Raw genomic sequence first — 19,805 nt, forward strand, 5'->3', positions numbered from 1 at the left:
CGAAGAATCAGCTTTTCCCCAATGATTACCTTAGCTGTCAGCATTTATAAGAGAGTAAACAGTGGCAGTCATGAGAAGTAGCCCTGAGGCCATCTCGTAAATAATTTACAGTTTATGCACATGATAGTGTTAAACAGATGCATCAGTGGAGCTCAAAAGTATATTCTTAAATGATTATGTATTGTATGGTATGTGGCTGCCTACATAATTTCATCCTTGCCTCTAATGTGTATCTTCTGGCACGCTCAGACTATTCTGAGTTGTATTCCTAATTGTCAGGACTAAATTTAAAATACTCTTCTAATATAGTTTTATGTGACTCACCCTTTACTGTCCAGAACTTTTGCATCTATGTGGATCTTGGTGAATGAGTAATTAGTGTATTCCTTTGAAACACAAAGACAGCTTAATTCTTACTCCATTTTTTTCATTGCTGACTCCAACACGCCTTTACTTACATTTATGAGAGGTTTGGGGCTCCCTCTGGCGGTTTTTGAAAACTAGAAATCTTGAACAGAATGTAAATCACATAAACAATAGTTTTGTGCATGAGAAGTTCTTATAATTTGCAGAAGACTGCATGCCTAATTCCCCCTCTGTCTTTTACCATACTTATATTTGAGCTAGTTTTTTTATAGAGGTCTTTTGCTGTGGTGACTTATCTTGAAAGAGAAGAAAGGTGTAGTGATACATCTGAGAGCAACAAAGTAGGTAATTCAGCTACGGGGTTGTGCTTTCATTAATGGTTTTGCAAACAAAACATGTGTCTCTTAGTTTTTCACCTATTTCTCCTACTAGGTCTTCAGCTCCTGTACTGGATTTGAAATTAATCCATAGCTAGTGTGGAAAAACATGGTTAAATTATTTCATCCTTGATGACTACTGTGAAAATTAGGTATACCATAAATGAAAACTCAGACCCCGCTCTCAAATTTAAATTTTCTCAATTTAGCATTTATGCCTGGAGTCTGAAAGGAAAACAAAAATAATAAAACATTGACCTCAACAAAAGGTTTCTCTTTCTCCCCAGCCTCAAATACATGGGTATGACTCTTGCTGATGAAAAGAGAACTTGTACAGAAATGTTCCGTGTTAATGCACAGTTAATTACAAACATACAGAACACACAAGGTGAAAACTGCCTCTGATCATTCTCTGCTTCTGACAACGCCAATGCTGCTTTGCGAGCAGCCTAGCAGTGAGTGAGAATTTCAATGCAGGTGTATGCAGGGGGGCTGTGGCCCAAAATCTGCAGCTGAGATGCTGAGGTGCTGGTTGTGCATCTGCTGCGTGACTGCTGAAGAATTGTCTGGGCAGCCAGGTGACTGCCAGAGCACAGGAATATCTCCAAGACAGTCCCCTCATCTTTTATTATCTGCCCCTTTCTGTTTTTCTTTTTGTTTTTTCCCCCCCCAGAGCAATTGTATGATGGTCTGGACAGGAAAACAGGAAAGTACCTTTGATATCCAGGAGTCCAGAGGTATTGTGATTATATTTCCTTTAGATTTTCCCACCTTCCTAAATAGAGAAGCTTTTCTTCCCCCTACTTTTTTTGTTGTTGTTGTTTTCTTCTCAATACTTGTAGGACAGGAAAGAAGGGACAAACACATAGAATTAAGAAAGTTCTACCTGGGCAAAGGTGTGTGGTTTTATTCAAAATACCTCTAAATTGCTGTAAATTTTTAGATTACTAACTTTATCCTTCTGTCTCATTTGATTAAAATTCAGGAAACAAATCAGTTGCATTAAAATAACATGATTTCCACCTTTTTTATTTTGATTGTATTAAGCAGACATTATTGGATAATTTGGTCACTGGTCATAGGACATTGCCATTTAACTTAATATTAGAGTTAAATTCAGAGTCAGAAGAATGCTCCAAATCAGCCTGTGTCACGTAAAAGGGATGTGCAAAATGCTGTCCCCATGTCAAAAATAGAAATTATCCCATTTTATTCCATGGAACCAGTATTTTAACCAAATGACTTAACTAAAAGTCTAGTTGCTCAACTTTATGTACATAATTATATTTCTGAAATCAGTTGGTAGATTCCATCAGGTCCCCTTCTTCTCAGGGTGTTACAGGTGTCGCTTACCTATTACAATTAGGAAATGTGTTTTGTGGGGTTTTTGTGTCAGGTTTTTTTGTCGGTTTAAAATTTATTTTTATTAATAATGACTTGTTCCACCTAAGGAATTTGATCAGTGTTGAAAGTCTCTGTCCTGAGTGCCAGCAAAAGGCTCAGTCCTGCAAGTTTCCATCCAGCAAGGCACTTAGGCATGTCCTTAATCTCAGACATGGATCTCATCCCCAGGACTTCACCAAATAGAGGCTAAAGACCCTGCAGATGCAACCCCCGAGCCTCCTCTCCACTGATCTTCTGCAGAGCTTCCATAGATTTGTTATAGTAATATGGTAAGAATTAAGCCAATGGCATTTAAGGTATTGTTATAAAAATACTGCACAAAGATAATACATGCCGTATCGTACAGTGTATCAGTTTTCAAACCAGGCAAATGAAGTTTTCTGCAAGCTTGAGCTCCTTTGTTTTTTCGTACGAAAGGGAACACTCTTGTAGCATCTTACGTAGTTTTGATTATAGCATTTGTGATTCTTTAAATATTTATTCTTCAGCAGTTAAGAAACTTGGTAAAGGGGAACTTTATAAACATTTATTGTGGCTTGAGTGTTCATGTGGAAAAAAAAATGAATCCCTTTCTCCTATAGGGAAGAAGTACCTTTTCATAAAATCTGAGTCCTCAGTTCACCATCCGTGTCATCTTGTTCAGGACAATTATTGAAAATAAATCCAGCCTTACACAGATATCTAAGTTTCTGTGAAAGTTGTCTAGACTCCCCAAAATGCATAAAGTCTGCCCTAAATTGATGCCCATTCCACATAGCTGCCCATAGATCACTTCAGCAGTATTAGATCTGCCATTTGGCATTCGCAGCGTGCAGCTCTCCAGAAGAGAGGCGAGGAAACGCTCCCTTCACCACCTGAAAGATTTATTTGCTTTAGGGTGATTGGCAGCAGTGTCATCTAAAGCACCACAGGGCAAATTCCATTTGATTAAATAATTATCACATATGACTAAAAAATGTACCATTATGTGTGAACACAAATGTAAACTCCCCAAATTCTCTCCACTTCCTCACTTGCTCCATTAATTTCTCTTTCATAGGCAAGATACACAATTACTGACTTTAAACTAAAAGGGTTCCAGGGTAGGGATGGTACTCAGAACTTAAAACACTATGTGCTGATTAAAATTTTATACAGCTTATTTAAAACAGCTTCCCTGGGAAGAAGTGGAAAGTGCATCACTCAGTGGACCCCAAGCAGTTTTCAGCAAATTCAATCCCGCAGAACATTTCCTAGGGAGAGGCAGGGACTGAAAAGGGATTGTTTCTGCCTTCTACTGCAAATAATTAGGGTCTCTTCTATGGCCCAGTTTTTCCAGGCTCTATCTGGGCAGATTTCTCAGTAACTTCAGTACAATTAGAACTGTTAAAAAGACTTGCATGATGACTTCCAGTTCTCTGAACAGTGAAAGACAATGAAAATGGGGTGTACCTCATAAATAAAAATGATCAACCAGTAGAGGCACAGCCTGTGGTTTAAGTGAGTGCCCGAGGGCAGGGCAGCACAGCTGGGCACCACTGGCTGCTTGCTGTGACATGGGATCATGCCTGCACTAGTATAATTGTAAAAACATACCTGCTAATATTAAGATGGATAAACAGAAAATCTAGGCCCCGCAGGTGCCAGTGAAAAACCCATCTTCTCTTCCCCACCTCCTCTCATGGCTGCAAGTGCTTTTCGTACTCCTGCGCCAGCCACCTTCTCTAAAGACAGCAGAGGCAGTAGGTGGGTTTGGCTGAGGGGATGAGGCTCTCCTGTGATGCTGCAGTGCCACCCTCAGCTGACATTCGCAACCTCAGTTGGATAGAGTGAAATAGGAGGACACTTGTGGGTAAAGGCTGGCTGGATTCTTTAGCTGGTCTTTCTCATTAAGTTTCTTGCTTTATTAATCTTGTTCTAGTTTTAGGCATTACTTTCAGGATGAAGGTCTGGCACAACATCTTCTGTCCTTCCTCTGACTTGCAGAAAGAGAGGTAGTGTTCTCATTTGTGATTTTCAGTTCTTTATTTTCCGAAGTGCTTTGTCCAACTCAGCCTTCAGATACCTTCCAAATACTGCTTTGTCTACAAAGGCTGTGCTAAAGGAAAATTGTTTGATTCCTGATACTTTGTGTGTCTGCTTGATTGGGCAGTAATTCTGGATTCCAGGACGGTTCTAAAAGTGGCATCACTCCACCTTGGTCGATATGGTTTGCTGGGATTACTCCTAACAAGGTTGACCTGTTGAAATGTAATGTTTCTCATACTAGTTTCCCAAACTAGTGAGGCTGTTGCTATTTCAGGTGGCTTAAAAATATGTGCACAGTTTGTACTTCAAATGTTTAATAAGCTTAAAACATGAAATATATAATGCCGTTTGAACTTTCTAGTGTTATTTCATCACCAAAAAAGCAAAGTCTTGAGGCTCAGCAATTGCCTTTGTCAGAATGTAAATTCCAGCATGTAATACCCAGGCTGTATGTTTCAGGAAATCAGTATTAACCTATTAGTATGCAGTTTTCCTTGGAGAAGAGCCATCTTCACACTGAGCCTGTATTCCCGCTTCAAACCTTCCTGTCACTGTTCCGTATCCACGACCCAGCCTAAGGCTGCCTTTGACGGTTCTCCAGCCATTTCCTGCATACTGCACTAGCACTAATTGAAAATTTGGGTGGCCTTGCTTATTTATTTTCCTGGAATGTAGTGGGTTATATTTTCATGGCACTTTCTCAGCAGTGCAACGTTTCAATTTCAAAACCACTGCAATATGAGGAAAAGTAACCCCCAAAATTAAAAAAATAACAATAAAAAGCAGCATATCTTTGATTAATTTTTACAGTAGTTCTTTTGTAAAAATATATAATGGAAAAAGAATTCAATGTTGCTTTTGTCTCTCAAGATCAGAGGCAAGAGAAGCAATTTAAATACACGTACAAGATGATCACATGCAGACACAATGAGGCATGAAACTTTAAATGTACAGATGCCATGGAAATGAAAAGATAATATTAAGTGTGTTCTTTGCAAGTCTTGCAGAGTTCAATAGCTACATAATGTGTGTGGAGGGAAAAGACAAACAGCCCCCCTGCACTCTCTAGGAAAATTCCAACTATGCCATTGGCACTAATGCGGTACTTTGCCTCCCTGGATTTCTGCAGGAATGTAATTCCACAGCAGACAGGGTTAGTGTGTCACTGTTACCTCTGTGCTTGGAGATGAACATGCTGGGCATGAGTACCTGCTGCAAATTTCAAGTTTTGATCAAAAAAATTCACTGATCCCTTGACAAAGTTTCAAGTCAATGGAATTATTTTCTCGTTGTGCCTAATTATTTTGTTTTATGTTGATTTTTTTATTGTGTGTGCAAAAAGTAAAAGTCGGCACGATCCTGTTCATTTTTTCCTAATACACTAAGTGCAACAATTGAAGTATTTTGGGAATTATGTTTTATTCCCAGAATTCAGGCATAAGGAAATGATTAACAATAAATATACAATTAAGGTGCTTATCTGTATCTCAGAAATTATTTGGAGGAAGATTGACTTGAAGCTGGAGTCTGTTTTTACCTACAGGCATACAGGATTACCCAACTATTTGAATTATAGATGTTTGAGAATGGAGATAAATCTGGATGCTGAAAGGAAAAAAAATTTGTAAAAACAAAATGTCTCTCCTATTTCTGAGTTTTCAGGATGCTGTTTTGGGGTTCTATCCATAACTCTGACATTTGGAGACCTTTTAGTCAAGCACCAAGCATTTCTTGCAATTTTGTGGAGTAACAAAATAAGCAGGGTGGGGTTTGGTTTTGGGGGGTTTTTTTGGGGTTTTTTTTGGTTGGTTTGTTCTGGCATTTTATTGTGGGGTTTTATTTTGGGGTTTAGTTGTTTGGTTTTTTGTTGCTGTTGGGGGTTTGAGGAGGTTTTGATTTTTTAACAGAAGCAATCTCAAATCAAAATGTCAGCCCAATAATTCCTCCATATTTCCATTTCCTTCTTTGAAAAGTCAAGTTCTCCCTACTGGGGAAGTTCAGATTTTACCTTGACCTTCCCAGCCTGTTCTGAATCCTATTTTCAAACTCCCTCATGATATATTTCCCAATGAGAAAGTTGATTTTGGCAGTTAAAAAGTGCCCTAAGCGAAGGGTTGTGTAGCAATTGATCAAAGTGTACGTATTATGTATGCACATACTATTCCTCATTACAATTAACAGGGAGTTTTGTTTCAGCTGGATATTATAAATTCCCTGAGGTGAATGGCTGAGGGAACGGGGATTCTTCTGCCTGGAAAAAAGAAAGCTTCAGGGTGACCTAATTGCAGCCTTCCAGTACCTGAAGAGAACTTACAGGAAAGATGTGGCAATGCTCTTTACAAGAGCATGTAGTAACAGGACAACAGGGAATGGGTTCAAATTAAAAGCTTTAGATTAGATATTAGGAAAAAATTCTTTATAGAGGGAGTGGTGAGGCACTGGATCAGGTTGCCCAGGGAAGCTGTGGATGCCCCACCCCTGGAAGTGTTCAAGGCCAGATTGAATGGGGCTTTGTGCAACCTGGTCTAGTTGAAGATGTCCTTGGCCTTGCAAATGAGTTGAACCTAGGTGATATTCAAAGTCCCTTCCAACCCTAATCATTCCATGATTCTGTGAAGGGCAACACAAGTGAGTTATTGAAGACTTTGCTTTTTTATTTATAGCTTGTTAATTTTGCCTTGCAAATGAGAGCAGTAATCAATTGGGAAAGATGGGTTGAAATGGAAGAAGACAGTGCTCCTCCAGCCCTGTCTCACCTCCATGAGGGTTTCTGTACCTGATTGAGGATACAGTCACAGCATCAGCTTGGCATTTAGCACAACTGAGACACAGAACAGGAGGGATCTTGTGGTGGGCACATGGGGCACTTTTAGAAGTGGGTTTGCTGCACATAGAGGCTGTATCTCTTACAGTGCTGAACAATAAAGAGCGATTGTCACATTCACAAATGACTGCTACTAACTCCTCTACTTCTGATTTTGTACTTTTTTTTCTGCAAATGCCTTTAGAGAAAACACCAGGATTTCCATCAGATCACAAATGATGTTGTCTTTCACTGCAGTTGATAGTTTCAGAAAATGGAAACTATTCTAGCTGGTTTTCACATGACATCTTTTATTCTGTGTCTAGAAATACTTATACAATCAAAAAAATTTGTTTACTGCTGCTGCGTGCTCACAACTGAATCATGACACAGGCAGCAAATGGAATGATATCAGCATAGAAAGCTAGCCAGTACATAGCAAGAGCAAACACAAGCCTGTTGTCAAAGCTTAAAAGTTGCACAGAGCTATAAGGCACCTTATGAATGTGCCTAGTACATCCCGCCTCTTAAAGAAAGACTGATTATAGCTACAGGAATAGAATTGTTCCTGGAGGTGCTTTAGCCACTTCTTAAAGGCTTCCAATGAACAAGGTTCAATGGATTCCCTAAACAATCCGTTCCAATATTTCATTGTCTTCAGTGTTACAGTTCTTCCTCACGCCTTTGCTATAGTGTTTCTTATTCATCATCCTGTCCCTCCCAGACATGGAAATCTGATTTAACCACTGCAGCACAACTTTCATCCAGCTTTCAGAAGTGGTTGATTATTTCCCACATACAGGATTTGAGCATGCAAAACGCTATTACCATTATTATTACTGTTGTTGTTATTATTGTTATACAATAGTAATGTGGAAACAGGACAGAATATTAATTATAAATGTATTCAGATATTGACCATATTTTAAGATGTGTGTCTCAAAGAATGAAGTGAGTCAGGGTCTCAGGTATGAGCTGAACTGGGACTGTATAAGGCTAAGTCCAACAGGCTACTTAATGTGCATGCACAATTTTAAGTATTTGAGTTCAGTACTTTTGGTAAAGTGAATAATAGACCTGAAAGTGTTTTCAAGTTAATGGGAACATGTAAGTGCTTTCTTGGATCACAGCCCAAGAGCTCAGCACATTGCAGGGCTAAATACAGATTTAACAGTCTAAATTTAGGCCTCTGTGTTTTAAAACATTGGCTAACATTCTCCTAAGAAATTTCTGTGGAAATTGCTGAAGATCTAAAGTCAAGGCCAAACACCCCTTAGACTTCTGGGTCTAAGAATAAATGTCACTAAGAAACACTGAAGACTAGAACTGTAGTTCATTAAAATAAAATATTGTCATGTGTTTAATGGGCTTCAGATGAAGCTGTCTGATCTAGTACTTTTGATCATACATTTAAGACACAGAACAAGATTCATATTTTAATATTAATTGCTTGTCTGAGATACAAAAATATCTGAAAGGAACTTAATAATTATATATAGTTGATATAAAATGCAGCTTCTTGCTAACAGCATAGTTGTGGCACTAATCTGAATGCAAATAATCTAAAAAGTTAAGCTTTGAAAAACCAATTATTCTTGGCCCGGTTACACAGTTTATCTATCTACCTTTTACCATTCTCATCCTCTTTTTCCGAGCCCTATTTTGTATTTTTCTTTTTCACCCTAAGAGACTTTTAGATCAGTTGGTTAGGAGAAACAAAAGAGAAAAGAAGACAGATAAATAGGGAGAATTATGAGGAAAGAAAAAAATAAAGCAAACAAGAAGGTATTTTGTAATAGATGGAATCTTTATTTGTAATATTAAACACAAGAATTCCTATATTATTTCCTTTAAAATAAATACAGTTTTGCAGAGACACTGAATGGAACAAGTTAGGGAAACAACTTGGTTCTATCAAAATGAGTCAAACTGATAGTTAAATTAGGAACCATTGTTCTTTGTTACTCAAGTTGATTTTCACTAGGAGACATAAGGAGGTGTTGGCTGCTACTGGAGCAGATATGCTCCCTTCCAGTGGAGTGGACCTGGGGTGCTCAGACAGCAATGAACAGTCCCATGGGTACAGTTCAATTCTGTGCAGGAGATCTGATCTCTAACTCAACATGATTTCAGCAGTCTGAAAAAATATCTGACGAATAGCTTTCCCCTGCTTATTCCAAAAGTATGGAAATGAAAGCAGTTGTGCCAGAGTTTGTTCTTGTGGAAAAGAGAAACAGAATCTCACCTGGAATTTGAAGGACAAAACCTGCCAAACAGCCTTTGAAGTGGGATTTTTTTTTTTTCCTTTGAGAAAGAAAAGGTACAAAATTTTAAGTTGGTTTAGATTTCAACTTCTCTCCATCTATTTTTTATGATACCCACAGTACATAAAGGTTGGTCCCAAGAAGTATTTAAACTGATGCAACTTAGTAGTGACATTCTTGACAGAGCTGTGGTATACAGCATTCAGTATTTTTAGCTGCATAAAGTAATTTAGTAATTTGTTTCATTGGTGCTGTTTAGAGAAACAATGCCTCTGGGTCAGTAGTGCACAGATTCCTTGGATAAGTCTTGAAAGGGAAGAATTAGGGTGGTGTTAGCCAAGAAAGTAAAAGAGTGAGAGAATTTTGTGTACTGTTGGAAATAGTTGAAAGTGCAAAGACTATATTTTTTTGTTTGATGTGGAAAAAGTGACTGTACGTGTTCTGGAAGAAAACTCAAAATATTGTGTGCATTAATTTATATGTTGTTTCTCTTGAAGCATACCAGAAATCATCTGGGAGAAAACACTGATCAGTAAGTTGTTTCTTTCTCTCTTGCCTTTCAGTGAAGATAAATATATTTCACTTCATAATGAAAGTTTCTGGCTTAAGCTCCTGGATAATAGCCAAATGCTGCCAAGGTCAAAGAATTTTTTTCCGGACCTATGTACAGAAAACCTATGAATTTTAAAAAGCCATAAGATTTAAGCCATAACATGTAAGTAGATCAGTTCCTGGATGCTGCTTTGACAACACAGATCCAGTTGATTTTCAGTTTAAGAGGAAGCAGAAAGCAGCTGGTCTTGGGACCAAAATATAATGAAGGAAATCTGCTTGGAAATTGAAATATCTGTATGAATTTTTTATAAACTCTGTGGGAACTTCTAGAAACCAGCAACCACAGGGATGTTTCACTGATGGTTCAAGAAAATAAAGGGAAGTGGAACCAATGAGGTGAAGAAAGGTTGTGCAGTGATAACAGATTTGTTAGAGCAGGCAAGGACGTGTTGGGCTTCTTGGCTCTGCTCCTGGTTCTACTTCTATGGCTTTGTCAGGTCACTGATCTGGAGTTCAGAAGACATGACATGGAAGCAGTCCTCTTAATTTCAAACAGGCTTTAGATTATGTACACACAGGAAAATAGGAGGAGCTGGTGAGTTATAAATTAGATAGGTTCCGTTTGTGGCAATTATGAAGCAAACCATCTTGTATGCATTACAAGAGAGACAAACAATGATGACCATGGATTTGTCAAGAACAAATCCTATTAAACCAATAAGACCTCATTTTAAATTAGGTAATAGGTGTTATACAAAGGAGAGAAGTATTAAGAAGTCATAGATCTTCATTTTAGTAAAGCTTCAGCCAATGTTTCTTGTGAATAAGCAAAGACAATATGGTCCAAATTGAAAATCCCATGGTGTCAGAGAAGGCAGGGCCATTTCTGAGGAAGAGTTAGCAAAATGAGGCCATTATCAAGAGGGGAGATGTATTGAAAGAGGTTTCTCAAGGGTCTATCCTGTATCTGATACTCCTTATAAAATATCCAAAGAATGGAGTAGAAACTAAGCTTGATATATTTGAAGAGGACATGAAGAAGAGAACAGATGAAAGAGTGTTAAAGAACAGAATTAGAATTCAGAGGGAATTTGTCAAACTGGTTATGAGGGTTTTTTTTTTAAGAAAAACATCGAAGATAGTATTCAATAGGTGCAATAGACATAGCATCATCAGTTCCCCAGATACAGGATGGGGAAAAGTAAACAGGATTATAGTTGCCTGGAAAAAATATAAGTAGAGTGAGTCACAGGCTAAGCACAAGTCACCACTGTTATGCTCTTGTAAAAAGGAAAATGCCATACAAATGGGGTAAAAACAGGAAAACAGCCTGAAAAATAGGCAAAGCAATTATTTTGCTCTGCTAGCCCATGGTACAGCTTAATTTTTGGTGTTTGAAGGTTGTTTCGTTCAAGTTTTTCACCTGAATTGTGCTTGGCATGAGGAATTGTGTTTTCCAGAATGATCATTGGGTGTCCAGAGAAGAGTACAGGGGAGTTCAAGCTTGATTACCAGTCCAGAAAACAATAATTATCAGGATATTAGTGTGACTGGAATGATGAGGCAAAGAATATACTGGGCCTTTAAATATGGACAAGACTGCTACAGGGAGGAAGCAAAGAATCTGTTCTCTGGGCCAGTAAAGACAGACCTTTCACTAATGGACAGAAATTGCAGTAGGGGATATATTCAGAGCATACATTAGGAAATAAGGCCTCTAGTGATAAGGGTAGAGAAACACTGGGAAAGATTGCCTGAGGAGATGGCAAAAGCACCATACTGGGAAGCCTTTAAGAACAAGATTGAAAAAACAGTTATGTTACAACAAAAGAGTAGTTGATCCTGTCTTGAGGCAAGAAAAAGAACTAGAAAGGGTGATTTCTTAAGGTCATTTTCAACCTTATGCTTCTTAGCATTTTTCTGTTCCTCAGATTTTCCTGGTTATAATATTCACCTCACAAATTTAAACAGGAGTAGGAGGAGGTCTGGTCTGGATGTCCGTATGTCAAAAAAATTTAGGCAATAGTTATAAGCTTTAAGGTATTCCAAAAGCAGCTCTGGAAAGGCACTTATGCAGTACAGAATCAAAGTTAATCCATATAGTTTGTCAAGAGAAGGTGAAGGAGTAAATCTGCTGCATTTCACAAACATCTTCAAAAGGAGCATATTTCTGTTAACAAGAAGCAGGCTTGCAATGGACAGATACTGCAGCTAGATGAATTTACCTTTTCAAACAACATTTATATTTCCATCAAGTTTTTTTTGCACATTAAGATAGTGTGGTACATGTTAGCATAACCACTGAAAAATCTTCAAAAGTGCAATGATGGATTTGCCATTTCTCCAAAATAAATAAATAACAAATTTTATTCTTTGAAATAAAATGAAGATGCCTTTTTTAAAAACAGCTACAGAAAGACCTTGGTGTGGGAATGGCTGGAGGAAATTCTACAGCTTTCAATATTCAGGTCAGACAAGATGGTCACAATAATCTCTCTGGCTTTCAAATCTGTTTACCCAGCTTTGTAGAGAGATGTAATGTTTACAGATCACTGTCAGATCTGCATAAATGGATTAGAAAAAGGCACGAATGAGCAATTACTCTCATGACCTCTATGAGGTATAACACTTACTATTTACCAGGTCATTACATTACAAATTGTCACTTCTTTCCTTAGTTTTAGCTGCATAGATTAATCTCTTTAACAGCATCTGGATTTCCATAGAGGAATATATTTATAGTAATATATTTATATTAGCAGCATTATATATGAGAGCAAATATATACTATATATTATGGTATATACATCATAAGTTATATATACATGACAGATATATATATATTTTAACCACACTAATTTTCTTCTTTTTGTTCCAAAGAGATATGTGGGGTGGTGTTTCTTTTCTCCAGAGGGTCACATCTGCAGTCAGTCACTGTCAGCTTTGTTCTGGAGTCACTGAAGGGGTAGGTGATGGTCACTAAACATCAGCTGGGGAAACCACCCACAGCAGATTCAACAGAGTGCACCACACAGGAAGTTCTGCATTGACAGTATTATCCAGGGCCCTATAGATCATAAGATTCCTGGATACTGCTTGTGGAAATAGGAGGATTTGCCTGTGTGGACGCCAGTGAAGAAAGTACATATCCCTTTTATAAGGCTTCTGCTCTTGCAGAGTTCAGCCTGGTTGTGCTGTTCTGAAAAATTCCCAAGGACCATGATCTGCATAAAAACACTGCTGAGCAGCACTTTAGAAAGAGTAGCCCAAAATCTCTAACGGCTAGGTGAGATTTTCACAAGCAAAAGATCTGTCAGCTTGTCCTCACTTGGGAGGTTAACACTGGGGAAGTTGACTCTTTTCAAGCTCAGGTTCCCTCTTCTTAATGATTCACTTATTGAGGGTCTTTTTACTTACAACGGAGATGAATATTTAATCAAACCAGCAACTGAACTGCAGTTTGGCACTGAAACTTATCACTTGAACTAAATCTTAACTCATGGTTGTTTATTACAAAACCTTCTGGGTACACAGTTCCCTTTATGGACTCCTACAAAAGCCAATGGGCTTTTTGGGCACAGGTATCCCCTCTCAGAGGACACTGGGCTGGGACCCAGGTATGCAGTATGCTAGATGGGGCGTTCTGAATCCACCAAACCTCTCAAAGAGCAGTTTTCATTGGCACATCTGATGGCAGGCATTCAACGAGAAAATTCAAACAAGCTGTCATGGAGGAAAAATATAATTTTGAAATAGGTGCCAAATGGTTGCACTTTTTTTTAACCTGAAAACTTTTCTTCGAGAACTGAGGAGCTCATTTTCTACACTAGATATCAGCAGAAATTGCAGTAACTAGTTACAACTTTAGAAATAATTATAGAAAATATAGGTACCATCTGCTTTTGTTTTTCCCCAGAAAGATACTGTGTAATGTTTTATACAGTAATGTCCAGAGAAGAGAAAAGAGTCAGAAAGTATTGCTTATTCATGGTATGACATATTCCAGTCTACTAATTTAACCTGAGCAGCTTTAACTTATTAAAAAAAGATAGGAAATTTGTGGTGTTTAGCCATAGTGCTTTTTATGGTGCTTTAAGGTTTTATGCAAGGTAATTTGTTTTCCCATTAATGTCCTGCTTTGGGCTCGGTTGGCAAAACTGAGGAATGGATTCTTCCTTTCTGTTTTTTTTCCCCTCTCATTGTGTTTCCTCCCCTTCCCAGTAAGATTTTGCCTGAATTTGTCTTTTGCAACCAAATATCAAACAATACCAGAAAAAACTGAAAAAGGAAACCTCCTGATTCTTTCCATAAGGAAAAGAACTTGTGTTCAGAATCCCCCCAAGCAGGCAACAGGTTTGGAAAGAAACATTTTTACTGTTTTATCGCTAAAGGATGGGTTTATTTCACCTCGGGCTGAAAGCATTGCTTGCTTGAGTACTTGTGGTTGGGCTTTTGCCCACCCCCTGTCCTTCTCCACCTTCCCTCACAGAATCACAGAATGGTTGGGGTTGGAAGGCACCTCTGGAGATCATCCTAGCCCCCTGCCAAGGCATGGGCACCTGGAGCAGGTGACACAGGAGTATTTGTATTTGAGCAGGTGTATTTGGAATGTCTCCAGAGAGGGAGTGTCCATCACCTCCTTGGACAGCCTCCCTCACACCCCATGCTGGGAGCCCCAGCTCTACTGCTGGGTGAGTTTCTGCCTAGAGGGACAGTGCTTGGGAGTGGTTTCATCATCATTTATTACTGTTCAGAGAATCACAGAATCTGCAGAGCTGGAAGGGACCCACAATGATCACCGAGTCCAACTCCTGGCCATGCACAGCATCGTTCCCAGAGTCACACCGTGTGCCTCAGAGCATTGTCCAAATGCTTCTTGAGCTCTGTCAGGCTGGTGCTGTGACCACTTCCCTGGGGAATCAGCTCCCCCTCTGGGGGAAAAACCTTTTCCTGACACTCAACCTAAACCTCCCCTGGCACAACTTCAGGCCGCTCCTTCGGGTCCTGTCGTTTTCTCCTTGCCGTATTCAAAACTGTTATAATTAAGTTTGTATTTTTTTTTCCTTGCTCCTCATCCACGACGGGAACCAAGTCCCATTTTCCCCGGACGCCTTCAGAGCCCGATGCTGGGAGAGAGGGAGGGAGGAAGGTGGGGAGGGGGCGGGGCCCTCTGGAGGGGCTGGGCCTCCGTGAGGGGCGGGGCTCGGGGCTCGGCGCTCCCTCGATGAGCTCGGGCGGCGGCTGGCGGCGCCTGCCGGCGGCGGGCGCGGGGCGCTGCCGGGAGCGGGGCGGCCGCAGGTGCCGGATGCGAGCGGCGGCGGGCGGTGAGTGACCGGCCCCGGCCCCCGCCCCGGCCCCCGCCGGGCGCTGCGGGGCAGCTCCGGCCCTTCCCCCCCCCCCCCCCCCCCTCCCCCCCCCGGGGCGGAAGCCGCCCCCCCCCCTTTGGTCTCCCCCCACTTCAGCTCCTCGGGCGGGGTCGAACGTCGCGTCCCCGCCCCGGCCCCGTGGGGATGGAGCTGTCGACGATGGCTCTCGGGGCTCAGGGGGCGTCGCTGGGCTCCGGCCGTCTCCCCCACCGGTGACTTCCCGGCTGCGGCAGCTCTTCCTGCTCCCCAGCTCCCTGCCAGGAGACGGGGCACTGCTGGCAGGGTGGGGGGTTCCTGCCGCCTGCGGTTTCCCCCGGGGGCACACGGTGTCCTGCTGGGCGATGCTCCCGTGCGAGGTCGGGCCCGGGCCGGGGAGCCCTTCCCAGCGCTGGTGGCGCCGTCCTTGCGAGCCAGGGACCGGCAGCGGCAGCTCCGTGGCCTTTGCCTCTGTCTCACATGTGTGACCGGGGCCTGGGGGAGTGCCGGCGCCCGCTGGGCTGCACGGACTGGGGACAGAGCTGTGTGCCAGGTCCCAGAGTCAATTAGGCTGGAAAAGTCTTGTGACATCATCCAGTCCGACCCATGTGAAATGATGGGGTCGTTCGGCTCAATGAAGTGTGGGTGTGCTGGGTGGGGGATAGAGGAAATAAGCCGGGTAGAGAGGTGAGTCTAAGCTGGTTACTTGCAGGACTTGCTGAAAAACTGGTTACTCGCAGGACTGATTTTATTTTTTTAAAGATTTTTTAAGGGTTTTTTTTTGTGTTTTGTTTCTTTTTTTTTTCTTAGTTTTTAGGTTTTTTTCTTTTTAACTTTGCATTTAGTTGTGCCATCAGTTCTCAGATACAGCTTCTCAAAATGACTGGGTACCTGGGCAACTGCAATAAGAAAGTAACAGGGTGAGGAACGTGGAAGGAATTGAAATAACATGCTTTTTGTGAGATGGTTGCTTTCATTCATATCCGTCTGGAGATATTACACTTCTCTGAGATTTAGATTTATTTTTTTCGAACTTCCTACCCAGTTGTACTTTTCTGCCTCATTTGGACTGCCTTGCAGTCCAGAAATGTCCATGAGCTTGGTGACCAAACATCTTTCCTCCTTGCCTCTTCAATATTGTAATTAGGAACCTGAAAATGATCTCTTAGCAAGGTGTAGATGAAATTTGGGATGATGTTTCCAAAAGGGAGTTTCCCATTCTGCCCAGTTTTATTGTTTTTTAAAATAGTCTTCCTTCTGCAATTTCCTCGCTTATTGCAGGTCAAAAGCTCTGAGTCAAAAGCCAGTAAAATATTATGCCATCCTAACTCTGACAGGACATCAGATTAAATCTAAACTCCAAATATTCATTATTTAAAATGTAGTTAAAATCATAATCTTACTTCAGTTTTCCAGGTTTTCTGATCCTTCTTATAACAAGTAAACAGTCTCTTTTCTCCTTTAGTGATTTCTCTGCGTTTCATTGCTATAAACTTTTTTTTTTGTTTTTGCTTTTGATAATTTGGTTTTGCTTATGATAAAATTGTCAGAACAATTAAAGGACTGTACATAAACAAACTTGTGTCTTAGAAAAACAGGTCTGTTTTCTTCCTTTACATTTTTCTTACCTAAAGAAGGAACGCTCTTTAATTCTTACTTCCCTATTTTTATTGTATTTTATCACAGCTTGCACTGACCCAACAAGAGTTATGTCTTGTTGCAGATTTTTTTCCTATGGATAGCTTAGTTTACAGTTCTTGTGGTTTATGCCCACTCTGTGGACAATAGTGTTTTTACTTAGATGGGATTTCTGTTGTCTGCAACATCATTTAAAACAGATGCTCTTACTTTTATTATACTGGGTGGATTTATCTCAGTGAAAATTATTGTTGTAAGTTGCAACTTATAATAATAAGTTGTAACGGTAAAGGTGGTTTTCTTTATGGAAAACATATTTTAGGATGTGTCAGAGGTGAAGCAATTTAATTAAAAGATTGTTATCCATCAAACTTCTGTTGGCTTTTTAAAAAAATACAAAGTTGTATTTTTCTGGTCTTCATTCAATAAATGAAAATGTTTTTACACACTTGATAGTTGTTCTTTTTTTTTTTTAATGCTCTAATTGTTTCTTCATATTTTAGAGCTAAGTAGCAGTCTAGGTTAATAAAATTCCAAACGGATTTAAAAAACTATTAGAGTTCTAAGTCATGAATAGTAAAAAGAAAATCTAAAATTGTAGGATTTCTTGTGAGAGTGAGCAAGGGTTTTATGCTAGCCGTTAAGTGAATTTGAGGCAAAACAGGGCAGTAAAGACATTAAAATCTGTAATTCACCAGGTTTTTTTCCTGAGGTCCTATTAGAAAGAAACTGTATCCACTGATAGAGTCCATTCTTTATTATGCTGCTCTTCCCAGAGAAGCTGGACTAAAGCAAAATAAGTGGGTTGACTAGAAAGGCAGAGGCCACTGACCTCTTTTATTAATCAAAACTTTCAGTTGTGTTATGTTAAACCATACTCAATTTCTTTCAATGCAGCGGTATGTTTAGGTGTAAAATCAGTAACTATTAATCACTGTACTTAAAATTAAATATCAGTTTTGAGTTATTTTAGTTCTGTTTATTCTGTGTTTTTCAGCTTTCCAACTTCACTTTAAAAAAAACAACCAACCAAGAATGAAAAGAAAAAAGTATTTATCTCTATAGGATGGTGACAGAAGACTGAGTATAAAAGGTGTTCTTAAAGCACAAATTCTGACAGCTATGGTAAATATCCATGAAATAATATACAGTTAATTTTGTACACCAGATCAAAAGCTTGTGAAGCACATAGAGACACTACCTTCAAGTATTTTGAATGCCTGTAGGTCACTATTTATTTATGCAAACAGGCAAAGAAAACCTTCTGCGGGAAAAGTCAGAAGTACATTTTACAGTCGTGGACTGGAAAATAGTACTCAGAAGATTTTAGATGTTAAAAAGAATTTATTTTCTATGTGAGTTTTTCAGACCGAGTGGATCCCACTGCTATACTTGAAGCCAGCTGAAAGTTCAAAATCCAAAAACAGCTGAATTAGTATCTTTTAGCAGAAGTCAGATGTTAGCTCTTCAGCTTAACTTTGACCTTTTGTCTTGGACCACCTACATTCTGTAAATCTGGACTGTGCAACATTGTCTTTCAAATTACTTTTCCCAGGGGAGAAATATGGTGTTTGGTAATGGAGGGAATCTTGTTTGTAAAGGTGCTTGGAGGATGAGGGATGATGAGACAGCACATGCACAGCGCAGTCACGTCAGACTCATGTTTCATCTTTTCTGCTGAACATGAAAGCAAAGGTCTGTGTTTACAGTTTGCGAAGTATGAATTCAAAAATCTGGCTGATAAAAATTTTTGTCCTTTACCCTGAAAATTATTTTAGGGATTTTCAATCAGCATTTGAGTTCAAAAGGACGTGGATTATTGTCCTGTGTCAAAAGCTATGAGAAGGGAAGGACATCAGGGAGAAAAAAATCATTTTTGTGATATCCTGGAGCAAATAAAACCCCTCAAAACCCCCTTGAAGCAACTTCAAAAAAAACAAACCAAGTAATGACAGAAATACCGGCAAATAATTATTAATTGTGTGATTGGCATGTTGCAGGCTTTGCATAGGGAAGATAAGATACCCTTTGCATAGGGTAAGATATGTATTTAGTGTTTTAAACAACACCAGGACATGCACGTCACTCCTTGAGAAATTCCTCGTAATTGTACTTTTTGTATTATTCTGTAAGTATTTAGTGCTTTTTCTCCAAAAAGATCTTGGTCTGTGTAGCTTTTTTTGACTACCAACGTTATTAATGTGCAGAAAGTATGTTAAGCATTTTCATTAGAAAATACTGTTATTACGCCTGGTGGTGAGTGTGAAAAAGCCAGTGTTTCCTTTCTAATTTTGTTTGCTTTATTTTTAAGGAAAACAAAGTTTCTGAGACACCAAGTCCTTAATGGGTCTGGTTTTCCCTTGACCTTAACGGAACTGCAGATTCCCAGTTTTCAGTTTTATTCTCAAAGGCAAAGCTTAGGCTATATTGTGCAGAAACCGGTGGGGTCTCTGGCAGTGTAAAAGTGTCTGTGGATCAGATTACAGTATAAATCAAGGATTTTTAGGTATATTTAGACATGGGGTTTTTTTCCTTTGATACTGTTGATAACCCCAAAGCGATGTACCCTATATTTGGAAGTTCATCAAAAAGCTTGCATTAGTTAAAGATTTAGGCTATGCTAAGTAAAAAATCCTTTTTAAATAACCACACTTGTTGAAGGCAAATTAAAATGATTTTTTTTTTGAGGTACTTATAAAATGTCTCCGTTAAAAAAGCAATTACTTTCAGTTTTCTGTTTAAGAGTTCCATGAGTCTTGTGACATTTCGAATCTCAGAGTGGTTTTAACAGGTATACTTTGCTTCTTGTTGGAAGACAGCACATTAGATTTTTTTTCAAAAAATTAAATAGCTACGTATATAGCAGATGAGTTCTTCGCATGTTTCCTTTGCAGAGAAGGTGGGGGAGATTGTGTTTCTCACTAGACAACCTCACTACTCTTGTAAGCATGATCGCTCCATACAGGAGATGGGAGGCAGATGGGTGAAAATGAAGACTTGTAAGGCAAAGACAGGCTTTTGTTAGAAAAGTACCTGTGTGCGCAGTCTG

The 19,805-nt window shown here is 39.6% G+C and overlaps 1 protein-coding gene across 2 annotated transcripts in view; it reads left to right on the forward strand.

Moving 5' to 3' along the window:
* Positions 1–15,020: 15,020 nt before the first annotated feature.
* The window catches only part of EXOC2 (exocyst complex component 2), a 125,572-nt gene continuing 120,787 nt past the window's right edge, over positions 15,021–19,805 (forward strand). Inside the window, exons 1-2 of one of the 2 annotated variants that reach the window (XM_088063939.1) lie at positions 15,086–15,100; positions 17,754–17,881. The gene's annotated coding sequence lies outside the window, so the exon portion shown is untranslated. Of the gene's footprint in view, positions 15,101–17,753; positions 17,882–19,805 lie in introns of both variants that reach the window. The other variant, XM_005526452.3, reaches the window with a different exon arrangement.

The sequence above is a fragment of the Pseudopodoces humilis genome, chromosome 1, assembly GCF_049639895.1.
Source record: "Pseudopodoces humilis isolate 2021_Gansu_Grassland_sample_001 chromosome 1, ASM4963989v1, whole genome shotgun sequence".
Classification (NCBI taxonomy): Eukaryota; Metazoa; Chordata; class Aves; order Passeriformes; family Paridae; genus Pseudopodoces; species Pseudopodoces humilis.